Below are 13,285 nucleotides of genomic sequence, written 5' to 3'. Positions count from 1 at the left end.
TGGCCCCATAGAATAACATGAAGACTGTTGGTATCCATCAAAATGACGGATTGCACTAGTCCAATTTTTACTTTTGTGTGCATGAGCCTTTAACCGGTTCCCGACCGCCCACTGTAGATAAACGTCGGCGCTTGCCGGGCTCTGTGCAGCGCCGACGTTTAAAAACGGTGGGTGGTCTCGCAGCGCTCAGGACCCCCAGGGTCCTGCAAGCCCTGCGATTCCGGTGCAGAGCGTTAGCTCTGACAGGGAACATCATCGGGACCTGAATAGATCAGGTCCCAGTGATGTTAACCCCTTGCTGTCTTCTATATGCTGTGATCTATAGTGATCGCGGCATATAGGAGACAGCAGGAGGAGAGGGGGTCGTCTTACCTCTCCGAAGACCTCCGTTTCCTTCCAGGACCTGGGGTTGCTATGGCAGCTGGAGGTCACATGACCGCCTCCAGCTCTGCCATATATGGTGTCCTGTCTGGCTCAGCCTGCAAGCTGAGCCAGACAGGAGACTGACTGAAACAGTCAGGGAAGATCTCATGTAATGTAATATATGTCTATTACATTACATGAGATCAGTGATCAGAAAAATAAAAATGAATTTCCCATACAGGGACTAAGTAAAAATGTAAAAAAAAGTAAAAAAAAAGTTTTTAAACTATAAAAAAAAAAAATCACAAAATAAATAAAAATAAATAAATAAAATATTAAACCAATAAATCCGTATATTTTTACAAAACCAAAAAAAGTACACATATTTGGTATCGCCGCGTCCGAAACAACCCGAGCTATAAAACTGTCACACTAATTAACTCCTTCTGTGCACACCGTAATAAAAATAAATAAAAAACGGAGCAAAAAAATATGCTTTTTCATCATATCGCCAAACAAAAAGTGGAAAAAAATGCGATCAAAATACAAAATAGAAATAAAAATGGTGCCGCTGAAAACGTCATCTTGTTCCGCAAAAAAAAAGCTGCCATACAGCTCCATCAGCCGAAAAATAAAAAAGTTATAGTGCTCAGAATAAAGCAATGCAAAAAAAATATTTTTTTCTATAAAATAGTTTTATTGTGTAAAAGCGCCAAAACATAAAAAAAATACAGTAAGTGTAGTATCGCTGTAAACGTACTGACCCCAAGAATAACGCTGCCTGATCACTTTTACCACACGCAGAACGGCATAAAAAAAACTCAAAAAACAATTCCTGAATTGTTTGTTTTTGTTAATTTTACCTCCCAAAAAACGGAATAGAAAGCGATCAAAAAATGTCACGTTCCCAAAAATAGTACCAATAAAAATGTCAACTCGTCCCGCAAAAAACAAGCCATCACATGACTCTGTCGGCCGAAATATGGAAAAATTATAGCTCTCAAAATATGGTGATGCAAAAACTAGATTTTGCAAAAAAAGTGTATTTTAGTGTGTGACAGCTGTCAGTCATAAAAACCCGATATAAAACTGGTATCTCTGTAATCGCACCGACCCGAAGAATAAAGTAATCTAATCAGTTATATCACACTAGGAACGGCGTAAAAAATAAATAAAACCAATTCTTCACCTGCTACTGATTTGTTTATTATGTCTCCCAAAGATCCCAGTAAGGCTCTGCTCACATTTATCCTGTGCTCTGCGCTGAGCACTTACACCAGAGTTTCCGTGTAAATCTCTGAAATACGTGATTCAGCCGGAACCCATGATGGGAGATTCCCTGTAATGAGGCAGATATAGACCACTGTGGACGCCGTCTAGCCTGGGATCCCACGGTGTCATTTGTTTTAGGCGTGCATAAAAGTGCGGTTGGCCACAGTTTTGTGCACTTCTGAAAAAAAGGACACCGCTAAACAGAGGCCAGACGGAGTCCAGAGTAACTCTGCTGCCTCATTATAGTGAATGGATCCTGCAGGGGTTTCATCTGAATTACATCACTTGGAAATTTAGATGGAAACCCCGATGTAAGTGCTCAGCCTAGAGCGCCGGATAAATGTTACGTAAAATGTTCTCAATAAAAGCTTCAACTCAGTCCTCAATAAAAGCTAGTCCCCACTCAGGTCCGTCATCTGTTAAAAATATAAGGGACTTCCAAGTTACTGGTAGCAGAAAGGCTCTGGAAAAGCAAAATGACCCTTGCCCCCCAAAAGAAATTCAGAAAATTTTGTGCTCCCAAATCCAAATGCCTATTCTACAATAAATTGTTCTCCAATTGTCAAATAGCGCTCCGTCCCCCCCAGATCTCGCCGTACGATACAGCCACATATGGGGTATTGCCACTTTTAGAAGAAATTGTGTGACACATTTCGGCACCATTTTTACCCATTGCCCTGTGTGAAAATGTAAAATCTGAGGGTAAAACATTTTTTGTGGTAAAAATATAATTATGCTTTTTTCACTGCCCAATGGTATAAATTTAAAAATTAAAAAATACTCACTACTTCCCTAGATGAATTCCGTGAGAGGTGTAGTTTACAAAATGGGGTCACTTGTGGGGGTTTCTGCTGTTTTGGCATGTCAGCGACTCTTCAAATGTGACATGGCGTCTGTGCCTATCCCAGCCAACATAGCGCTCCTTTCTCTTCCGAACCCTGCCGTACACCAAAGCAGTGGTTTTCCCCCACATATGGGGTATCGGCGTACTCAGGAGAAATTGTACAACAAATTTCATGGTGCAATTTATCCTGTTACCCTTTTGATAATGCAAAATTAGGGAATGAAAAACATTTTTTATGGGAAAAATGTGAAAATTTTATTTTTACGGCTCAATATTATAAACTTCTGTGAAGCAGCTGGGGGTGCAAGGTGCTCACCACACATCTAGATAAGTTCCCTAAGGGGTCTAGTTTCCAAAATGGTGGCACTTGTGGGGGGTTTCCACTGTTTAGGCACATTAGGGGCTCCCCAAATGCGACATGGCGTCTGCTAATTATTCAAACAAATTTTACATTCAAAAAGTCAAATGGCGCTCCTTCCCTTTCAAACCCTGCCATGCGCCCAAACAGTAATTTGCCTCCACATATGGGGTATCAGCGTGTTCAGGAGAAATTGCACAACAAATTTCATGGTGCAATTTATCCTATTACCCTTATGATAATGCAAAATTAAGGGATGAAAAACGGTTTTGTGGGAAAAATGTGAAAATTTTATTTTTACGGCTCAATATTATAAACTTCTGTGAAGCAGCTGGGGGTGCAAGGTGCTCACCACACATCTAGATAAGTTCCCTAAGGGGTCTAGTTTCCAAAATGGGGTCACTTGTGGGGGGTTTCTACTGTTTAGGCACATTAGGGGCTCCCCAAATGCGACATGGCGTCCGCTAATTATTCAAACAAATTTTACATTCAAAAAGTCTAATGGCGCTCCTTCCCTTTCAAACCCTGCCATGTGCCCAAACAGTAATTTGCCTCCACATATGGGGTATCAGCGTGTTCAGAAGAAATTGAACAACAAATTTCATGGTGCAATTTATCCTATTACCCTTATGATAATGCAAAATTAAGGGATGAAAAACGGTTTTGTGGGAAAAATGTGAAAATTTTATTTTTACAGTTCAATATTATAAACTTCTGTGAAGCACCTTGGGGTTCAAGGTGCTCACCACACATCTAGATAAGTTCCCTAAGGGGTCTAGTTTCCAAAATGGGGTCACTTGTGGGGGGTTTCCACTGTTTAGGCACATCAGGAGCTCTCCAAACGCAACATGGCGTCTGCTAATTATTCAGACAAATTTTACATTCAAAAAGTCTAATGGCGCTCCTTCCCTTCCGAACCCTGCAGTGTGCCCAAACAGTGGTTTTCCCTCACATATGGGGTATCAGCACACTCAAGAGAAATTGCACAAAAAAATTTGGGGTCCATTTTTTCCTGTTCCCCCTATGAAAATAAAAAAATTGGGTTTAAAGTAACATTTTTGTGAAAAAAGTTAAATGTTAATTTTTTTCTTCCACATTCCAAAAATTCCTGTGAAGCCCCCGAAGGGTTAATAAAGTTCTTGAATGTGGTTTTGAGCACCTTGAGGGGTGCAGTTTTTAGAATGGTGTCACTTTTGGGTATTTTCTGTCATAAAGACCCCTCAAAGTGACTTCAAATATGATGTGGTCCCTAAAAAAATGTTTTTGTAAATTTTGTTGGAAAAATGAGAAATCGCTGGTCAACTTTTAACCCTTATAGCTCCCTAACAAAAAAAAATTTTGGTTCCAAAATTGTGCTGATGTAAAGTAGACATGTGGGAAATGTTATTTATTAACTCTTTTGTGTGACATATCTCTCTGATTTAAGGGCATGAAAATTAAAAGTTTGAAAATTGCAAAATTTTCAAAATTTTCGCCAAATTTCCGATTTTTTCACAAATAAACGCAAGTTATATCGAAGAAATTTTACCACTATCATGAAGTACAATATGTCATGAAAAAACAATCTCAGAATCAGGGGAATACATTGAAGCGTTCCAGAGTAATTACTTCATAAACTGACAGTGGTCAGAATTGAAAAAATTGGCCCGGTCACGAAGGCAAAAACAGGCTCTGGCGCGAAGTGGTTAATTTGCATTGTGAAAACTGCTTTACAACATGAGACTGCCTTCACACCATTATCAAGTCAAAAAAGGTCTAGACAAGTACAATTTATCACAGCATTTTCTTCAGTTCGGAAGAAACCTTAGATTATACTATTTTATGTTAAATGTAATGTTTTTTTAATTGTTTCAATATCCCTAATTATTGAATCAGAGGTATCAGTAGCCAAAATATAACAATGTTACAATATAACACTATGATGATCATTATTTGTGTAGGGTGGGCGGTTCTCTGTCACTTTGAATAAGCGGCATGCTTTGGAAATTACATGGCATGGCACGCTGCTTATAGTCAATTATGTTGCCGTTGCAACTTTTCCGTCTCTACACACTTCTACTGAATTCTAGAAAAAAAAATTACATTTTTAATTATGATTACTTTTATTGTGTTACACTGAGGTGTAATAAAAGTATTAATTATTCATAAGTAGATTTATAAGTGCTGTTTTTGTTTCATCTTGTATTTTATTCTTTGGCTTCAGTTGAATGTAGGAGCAAACCACACACAATTGTGTTAATCCTCACTGGTGACATTAACAATTAGTTTTATTATTGATATTGCTGCTTCTAAAACAGAATTGTTTTGCACAGAATGTACACCTTTTGTATACCTTTTTACAAATAAATAACCTATGTTGGTTCTGATTGTTGTTTTACCCTGCAATGTACAAAGAGAGTTTAAAAAAAATAATGGACACTGTATATAAGTTTATAAACAAAAAAATTATACATATCCAATGTAATAAAAAAGGGTAGCATTAAACATTCCTACTGGTATTGAACAAATCCATAATCTACAATATATGAGAGAGGTTTATCAAGGGCTAGCCAGTGAGGGCTAACTGTACCCACTACTACTGTGCTTACTAGCGAGTAGCTCATTGTAAGACAATGCCATGCCGGAGAATACCATTCATATAAACTGTTTTCTGTGTACTTTGCCCCAATATTGGCTAATTCAATGAGTAAGCAGAAGCGAGTATAATTAGGCAGTACACTAACTTGTTAATGTAGTCTACACATTGCTGCTATCTGATTTCAAGGTATTAAGGATAAAAAAACTTATTTTTTCATTGCAGAAATAAAAATTGACACAAACTGATACTGTCCCATCTCATGGTTTACTATAGTTGAATTGAAGACATCAAATCTCATGATCACTTCCACATATTTGTTACATCATATTAGCCAAAAAGTGAAAAAATAAAGAAATTCTGGACACACGACACTTTTTTCAGCCAACTTCTAATTTTTGACAGCAAAAGATCACAAAGTTGACGCAGCCTATCATGGTGGCAGCTACATAAAACTGTAAAATATCATTGTATAACAGTATTTATCCACATGGAAAGTAACATGTACATAGCAAAAATATGTGAGGCAGTATAATGGCGCCCAGGAATAAGAGTGAACATAGAAAATGCCAACCAGGTGAGTGTGCAGGATAGAAAAAAAGGCCCAGGGCACAATGTAAAACACTTTGTGTCATTGGTGACTGCAAATACCAACACAATACCATGTCTTTGTGAAAAGACCATAGGAAACATTCAAGTGAAAATCAACATCCAACAGTTGGAAACAGAATTAGTTGTAAACATATTAGAAAGTGAAAAATTGTATGCACACATTGTATACGTTTATCAGATGGTAATATTGAACATAAAAATACTGAGTACACTGTGTATAAAAACAGAGAATATCCAAAGTGCATGAGGTCAATAATTAATGTTCCAAGGTCAACTGTATAGCAGACTCACACTGAGAACTATGATGAGTGCAGAAGCATATAATAAGACATATGTGCAGAGAAACACAGATCATTATTATTATTATTTATTATTATAGCGCCATTTATTCAATGGCACTTTACATGTGAAGAAGGGGTATACATACAAGAACAATTACAATAATCTTGAACACAATGTGACGGCGACTGGTACAGGAGGAGCGAGGACCCTGCCCGTGAGGGCTCACAGTCTACAAGGGATGGGTGAGGATACAGTAGGTGGGGGTAGAGCTGGTCGTGCAGCGGTATTGGTGGAGTGGTGGTTACTGCAGGTTGTAGGCTTGTTGGAAGAGGTGGGTCTTCAGGCTCTTTTTGAAGGTTTCCACAGTCGACGAGAGTCTGATGTGTTGGGGTAGAGAGTTCCAGAGTAGTGGGGAAGCACAAGAGAAATCTTGTATGCGATTGTGGAAGGAGGAGATTAGAGGGGAGTAGAGAAGGAGATCTTGTGAGGATCGGAGGTTGCGTGCGGGTATGTAGCGGGAGACTAGGTCAGAGATATATGGAGGAGACAGGTTGTGAATGGCTTTGTATGTCATGGTTAGGGTTTTGAACTGGAGTCTCTGTGCAATGGGGAGCCAGTGAAGAGATTGACAGAGAGGAGAGGCCGGGGAATAGCGGGGGGACAGGTGGATTAGTCGGGAAGCAGAGTTTAGGATGGATTGGAGGGGTGTGAGAGTGTTCGAAGGGAGGCAACAGAGCTGGAGGTTGCAGTAGTCAAGGCGGGAGATGATGAGGGCATGCACTAGTGTTTTTGCAGATTCATGGTTGAGGAATGTGCGGATCCGGGAGATATTTTTGAGTTGGAGTCGGCAGGAAGTGGAAAGGGCTTGGATATGTGGTTTGAAGGAGAGTCCAGGGTTACCCCAAGGCAGCGAGCCTGAGGGACTGGGGAGAGTGGGCAGCCATTGACTATGATGGATAGGTCAGATGACCATAAGCCTATTGAGTGCACCAGTAGATCATGCAGGAAAGTAGTTACCATATAAAAAGTGCCCCTGGAATCTCTGGCCCATGTTTCGCACGGCTTCCTCAGAAGAGGTTGGGTCTACATATTTCAATTGTGTCAGCCTATTTTTTTTTATATTTAAATTGTGCATTGTCTTGAACTGTATGCCCTAGTCCGGAATCCATAGCCAGACAGAGAAATGCTGCATGCAATGCCACTTGCTCAAGAAGATAATTGGCAGCAAAACTGGTATCATCTAAAACATAATAACTGTTCCCAAAGGAAGCAGTAATTATGACGTCGGTTCTCGCTTACATTTTTAAACTAGGGCACGAGGAAATCATTGAAATTTAGCCATTTCTTTAATGGAATTTTTCACTTTTATTATTCAATGTGGCTCAGTATTATCTTTTGTACTTAAAAGACAAAAAAGCTGTAAAAGGTTGGAAACCAATGGGGTACAGTTTTACAGGATTGAATATGTCTTTATAGCTGTTTTCACTCTGGTTTCTTGGAGGTTATCAAGGTACATTATAGCTGACCTAGATAAATAGATCACTATAGAACCACACTGACTTACTATATAAGTAACACGAGTCAGTTGAGGTCAATTGCATTATTAAGATTTCAGTCTCACTGAAGCACAGTGACAGTATGTTATAAAGTAGTGTGGTATAAGGATGTGTTATGTGCAGCATCCAAAAGGTTTCACGCTGTCAATATCGTTTAATCTAAAGCCACTGAAATAGAATAACACAAGAACAATATTCTACTACTTAAAAAAGAACGAGTTTAAAGGTTTTGTGCTGCCAATGAAATGATCAAAATATACTTTTTACTGTGCTGGCATTTCAATTGATTTCATTGTCATAGATTTTTTTTTCTGATAAACCCTACAGATTTTTTATTGTGTGAACTTCAAGTATCAAAGCTGAATTTGGTAGGCAGAATGTATGTCCTCAGTGATGGTCACACTATTTCAAGCTTCACAGCAATTTTTATTTTAATAGGAGATAATATGAGTAGGCTTGACAAACCAACAAATTCTAATATTCGCTCGGTTCTTCAGAACAATCTTAGAAAAATAAACCAGGGTTTAGCTGTGTTGATGTTGCAGATAAAGCTTAAATTACAATACAAATCAAAGGCTTACTAGTGATGCAAGCCATCAAGATATCTAAGGGGCTTCTTAGTACAGTGTTAACTAGAATATAGTAAAATGCATCATTAGTACAACCGTTGCAAAAGGAGCAAACACACCAAAAGGAAAAACACGCATAATTGGCCATTAAAATAAGGTAAAAAAAAAATTCTAAAGCAACAAAAGATATTTTGGAGGGCATTTCTAACATCAACAGTTTTGGAATAATGACTTGAATTTCACATCCATGTAGGACATGTAGAATCAAGATCCTGTAATGCTTAGAACTAAAAGCTTTAGGTACAATATGATTTTGAGTAAGAATGAAAAAAATCTCAAATTTCACTGCAATACAATCAATACTTTCTTTTCATGCTTATATGAAGAATAGACAACATTTTATAGTAACCAAATGGTAGGGTTAAATTTAACTTTCTTTAAGGGAGTGTCCACTATTGGACAACCACTTATTAATGATACTATGGTGCTGCATAAATGAAAAAAAATGTATACTTACCTTCTGAACAGGTGCCGCTCACCTTTGTGTATGGGATCCTTGTTGTAGTATTTAAAAATCACTGCTTGATCTGCTGAAGATTTTTAAGTCCTCTAAAGGATGAGCTCAAGATAAGACTCCGCAAAAGATGCCAATTTTAATGACGTGGGGATATCCAGAGTTCAGGAATATTGGGGACTATATAGCTGTTACACACCTGTCCCGGGTTTCCCGGTCCCTGCTTCCTTCACCTCAGTAGGTTGCCCTCTGTTGTGCTCCACTTCAGGTTTTGCAGGTTGCCCGGCATTGATCTATGACATCACCTCCTTAGCCCTATTTAAGGTCCATGGACACACACACACATCTGTGGCTTTGGATTTTGTTTCAAGAGTCTTGTTTTGCATACACCACCTCCGGTGAACACCATGCTAACCTGCATCTTTCCTTGCTGACTTCACTGCATCAGTCTAGCTTCTCTCTAGATTTCTGAGCAGACCACGTCCTTGCTCCCCATTGCACCCTGTCAGCTTCACCGATGGACCCCGCATCCACCCGGACCTTAGTTGATCTACTTTGCAAAGTGAGCCTCACAATAGCAGAAGTTTATCACTGAGAGAACCAGAGCTGCACTTATATATATATATATATAAAAAAAAAATCCAGCAAGCCAAGAAACTACAACAAGCCCAAAAAACACAACAATGGAGTAATGGTCTCTGTCCTTATGTTATAATGTGGCAGCATAAATCTGGTGACTGAGTCATTTTCAATGGCCCTTTAACATACATTAATGGCTATTATTCCCACTTCAATATTAACCCTCAACTGGTGACGTGGGGTTTGCCACACTCCAGGGAATTTTTGTTCGGCTGCCATTCATTGAAAAATGCTGGTATGAGGATACGTGTCTCACTAGCTTCCATCCATTTGTGGGTGTCAAAAATTTGTTATACTCATGTGTAATCAATCGCCAATAAGAATTCGATTAAAACAAACGTGATCTTTGCATTTTCTGTAAAAATAAGAGATTTCTAAACACTGGAGTATAGGAAACTCCACATCACCAGTTGCGTGACAAAAACCCCACCTCACCAGTTAAGGGTTAAATCCAATTTTGTGATCTGTCCCACAAATCCCGACCCCACCTCCTGCATACTGTATCATTACTGTTTCATTATACCAAACTGTCTTGTGGCAACATATTAGACACTCTATAGTTCTCCTCCTACTGTTAAACATAGTTTGACACTGTGCTAAGCTCTCTTCTTCCTACTCAAGATAAGCTTAATGTATTAAATTCTCAGCCCGCCTTTATTCTTGCTGCTCCTGAGATGGTTCTCCTTAAGCCCCCGTCTCACATAGCGATATCGCTGCTGAGTCACGGTTTTGGTGACTCACCAGTGACCTCACCAGCGATGTTGCTGTGTGTGACACTTTGCAACGATCAGGCCCCTGCTGTGAGGTCGCTGATCGTTGCAAAGTGTCCTGGACCATTTTTTGGTCGTTGGCCTCCCGCTGGCCAGCACACATCGCTGTGTGTGATCAGCGGGACCAACGATCTGGCTGGTAACTATGGTAAACATCGGGTTACTAGGGGCACGCGCGCACTTAGTAACCCGCTGTTTACCATGGATACCACTCTGCTACGGTGCACGGAGGCTCCCGCGCACCGTAGCAGAGTGGTATCCATGGTAAACAGCGGGTTACTAGGGGCACACGCGCACTTAGTAACCCGATGTTTACCATAGTTACCAGCCTGCTCCTGCTTGCAGCAGGCTGGTAACGGGAGCAGGACATCGTGGAACGATTCTTTCCACGATATCGCTGCTCCCCTGATCGCTGGTGAGCCTGCCTGTTTGACAGCTCACCAGCGATGTATTAGCGATGCAGCAACGATCCCTGACAGGTCGTATCGTTGTCGGGATCACTGCTGCATCGCTTAGTGTGACGGGGCCCTTAGTCACTACAGACTGCTATGTGACATCTGAGAAAGGATTCAGTACAATGAGCAATATTTATCAATACTAGTTCTTAGACAGTGCAAACTTAGATTAGACTTGTCTTTAAATACACCAGATGCAATATAGTTGTTTTCGGCGTTTGGTAAATATGACCTAAGTTTACACCATATGTTAGTTGACTTACTTTGTGCCAGAAATATTTGCCCCAATTTGGCTCATGGTGTCGCTTAATAAGCCACATTCCCTTCTGTGAAGCCACTTGCCCATGTCAGGAAAATAAAAAAAAAGGTCTAAAGCATATAATAAATATGGTGCAAGTCCAGAAATTGTTCTTCAGCACATATGTGTGCTGAAGGGCCAAAAGATAATTCCTGCTAACAGAACCATAGAACAATGGATCCACAAGTTAAACATTTCTGTACACAAGCAGTAAATATATTTTCAGGAAGGAAAAAAGAGGCAAGAGGTAATCAAGACATATTACAAAAATAGGTCATCAGGATACATCACAGATGAATGTGTTTGCTGTGGGCTCACGAGCAAACAGGCCATTCACTCTCACAATGGATTCTACAGTTTTAACTTGATTATAAAAAGAAAATGTTTGCAGTCTGAACCACTAATTAACCAAAGGATTCTGTAAAGCAGTTACTGTACATCTACAGTGAAACGTGACTAAAATAAGCAATAAAAATTTAAAATGGCATAGGTGAACTTGTAATGTTATTTTACCTTGTCTTCCCATTCAGGAACCTAATATTCTGTCGCAAATGTTTGCAGTGTTAAGGAGATCTACCTATACCAAGTGATATGTATCTGAGAGGTGAACATTTTTTCTCATAATACAAATGTAGCACCCCGAGGGCTCGGCTGCTACAGGGGTATTGCACCTAAAACCAGAGGTGTGATATTCCACTCCCGGGTAAGGATGGAGTGTGGACCAGGGCTCGGTAGGCTGCATGCACCACACACACCCCATTTCCGAGGAACAGACCAACGGTGCTCCCACTAGACAGAGTGCAGGCACGACAGCTTCTGTTCCTGGCTGGAGTGGGGAGGGGAAAGTACACCCAGTGGTGTAGGAGCAGATAGGGGTGGGTTTCTGGGCATAGATAGGAGCCCATTGGTTGCTAGTCACCTGGGCTCACACATAGAGGGAGGTATATAAGGTGGGCACCATCTTAGAACAGGGTTCGGTTCAGTCCGGTTCAGTTCAGAGAGGAGGAGAAGAAGAGAGGAGCTCAGCCAGAGAGGGCTGACAGGGAGCTGTGGCTCAGTCTGGGCCCAGCTCCAGAGGCAAGCCTGGAGTGGAGGCCTGAGACAGCAGAAAGAGAAAGGAGAAGGAACAGGAAGGAGAGTAAGAAAGGAACTGAAACGGAGGAGAAAGGAGGCAAGGAACACAAAGAAAGGCCCAGAGACACGAAGGCAGAAGGAACCCCATATTCCCAGAGGAGATACTGGGTGAAGGGTTGGCAGAGCAGGGTACCGGAACCCGAATTGGTGGAGGCGACTAATCCTCAGCCAACACCGGAGGTCGTGACCACATCTTGGTGCGACCCCTCACTACATCCACCAGAAAGGCATACCGCATAGGGTCAGGGAGACCGGAGAGAGGTTTCACCAAGAGAAGGCCCGAGGAAGCTGGACAAAGGTGGGTCACTGGTGGGGACGGCCAGTAGAAAGGAAGAGAGGGGAGCTTTCAGCCACACTCTGGAATTGCTTGGGAGTTGACCGAGTCCCTCACCTGGTGGACGCAGCACGGCTCGGGCGGTCACTGCTGGCCGAAGTGACCGGAGCAACAACTGTGAGTAAAGCTTTGGAAACTGCACCACACGTCTCTGTGATTCCTTGCCGCTCCAGCACCATCAGTACTGGGACACTCGCACCATCACTCCCATCATTATCCACACTAGCTGCCCTGAGGCAATACTCCTCCCGTGGGGAGTCATCCCATACTCAGCTGCACAAACAACATCAGCCTCAGCGGTCTGCAGTGCAGCGGCGGTCCCCACTGACCGCAATCCACGGGTGGCGTAGTCGGACACTTATTACCATACAAATAGACTGCCACTGGTTTGACCACCCTGGGCACGGACCGGGTCACCGCCACGGAGAACTACAACCCCCAGCGATCCGGCTCCGGGTATTCCCCCTGCACAGCAGCAGCAGCACAGGCCCAGGGGGCGCGTCACAAACATTATTCGGTTTTTAAGGAAATAAAATGTGAGGGCCCCCTTCAGATGTCAGTGTTTCCGGTACCTGTGGTGTCATTTTTCACACGTACCAGAGACTTGTAAAAACACGCACACTCATTATAATCTATGGAGCTGTGGCCCACATGTAGACATGTCCATTTTTTTCCGGCAACACGAATACAATACGTCCCGCACACCTGCA

General features: G+C 41.4%; 1 protein-coding gene across 2 annotated transcripts in view; it reads right to left on the bottom strand.

Annotated features, from left to right (window-relative positions):
• Positions 1-13,285, bottom strand: part of IMMP2L (inner mitochondrial membrane peptidase subunit 2) — a 1,848,527-nt gene that overhangs the window by 682,960 nt on the left and 1,152,282 nt on the right. The window lies entirely within an intron of this gene.

The sequence above is a fragment of the Phyllobates terribilis genome, unplaced genomic scaffold, assembly GCF_046119375.1.
Source record: "Phyllobates terribilis strain yellow unplaced genomic scaffold, ASM4611937v1 Scaffold_11__3_contigs__length_659146591, whole genome shotgun sequence".
Classification (NCBI taxonomy): domain Eukaryota; kingdom Metazoa; phylum Chordata; class Amphibia; order Anura; family Dendrobatidae; genus Phyllobates; species Phyllobates terribilis.
This window is presented reverse-complemented; position numbering and strand designations above follow the sequence as displayed.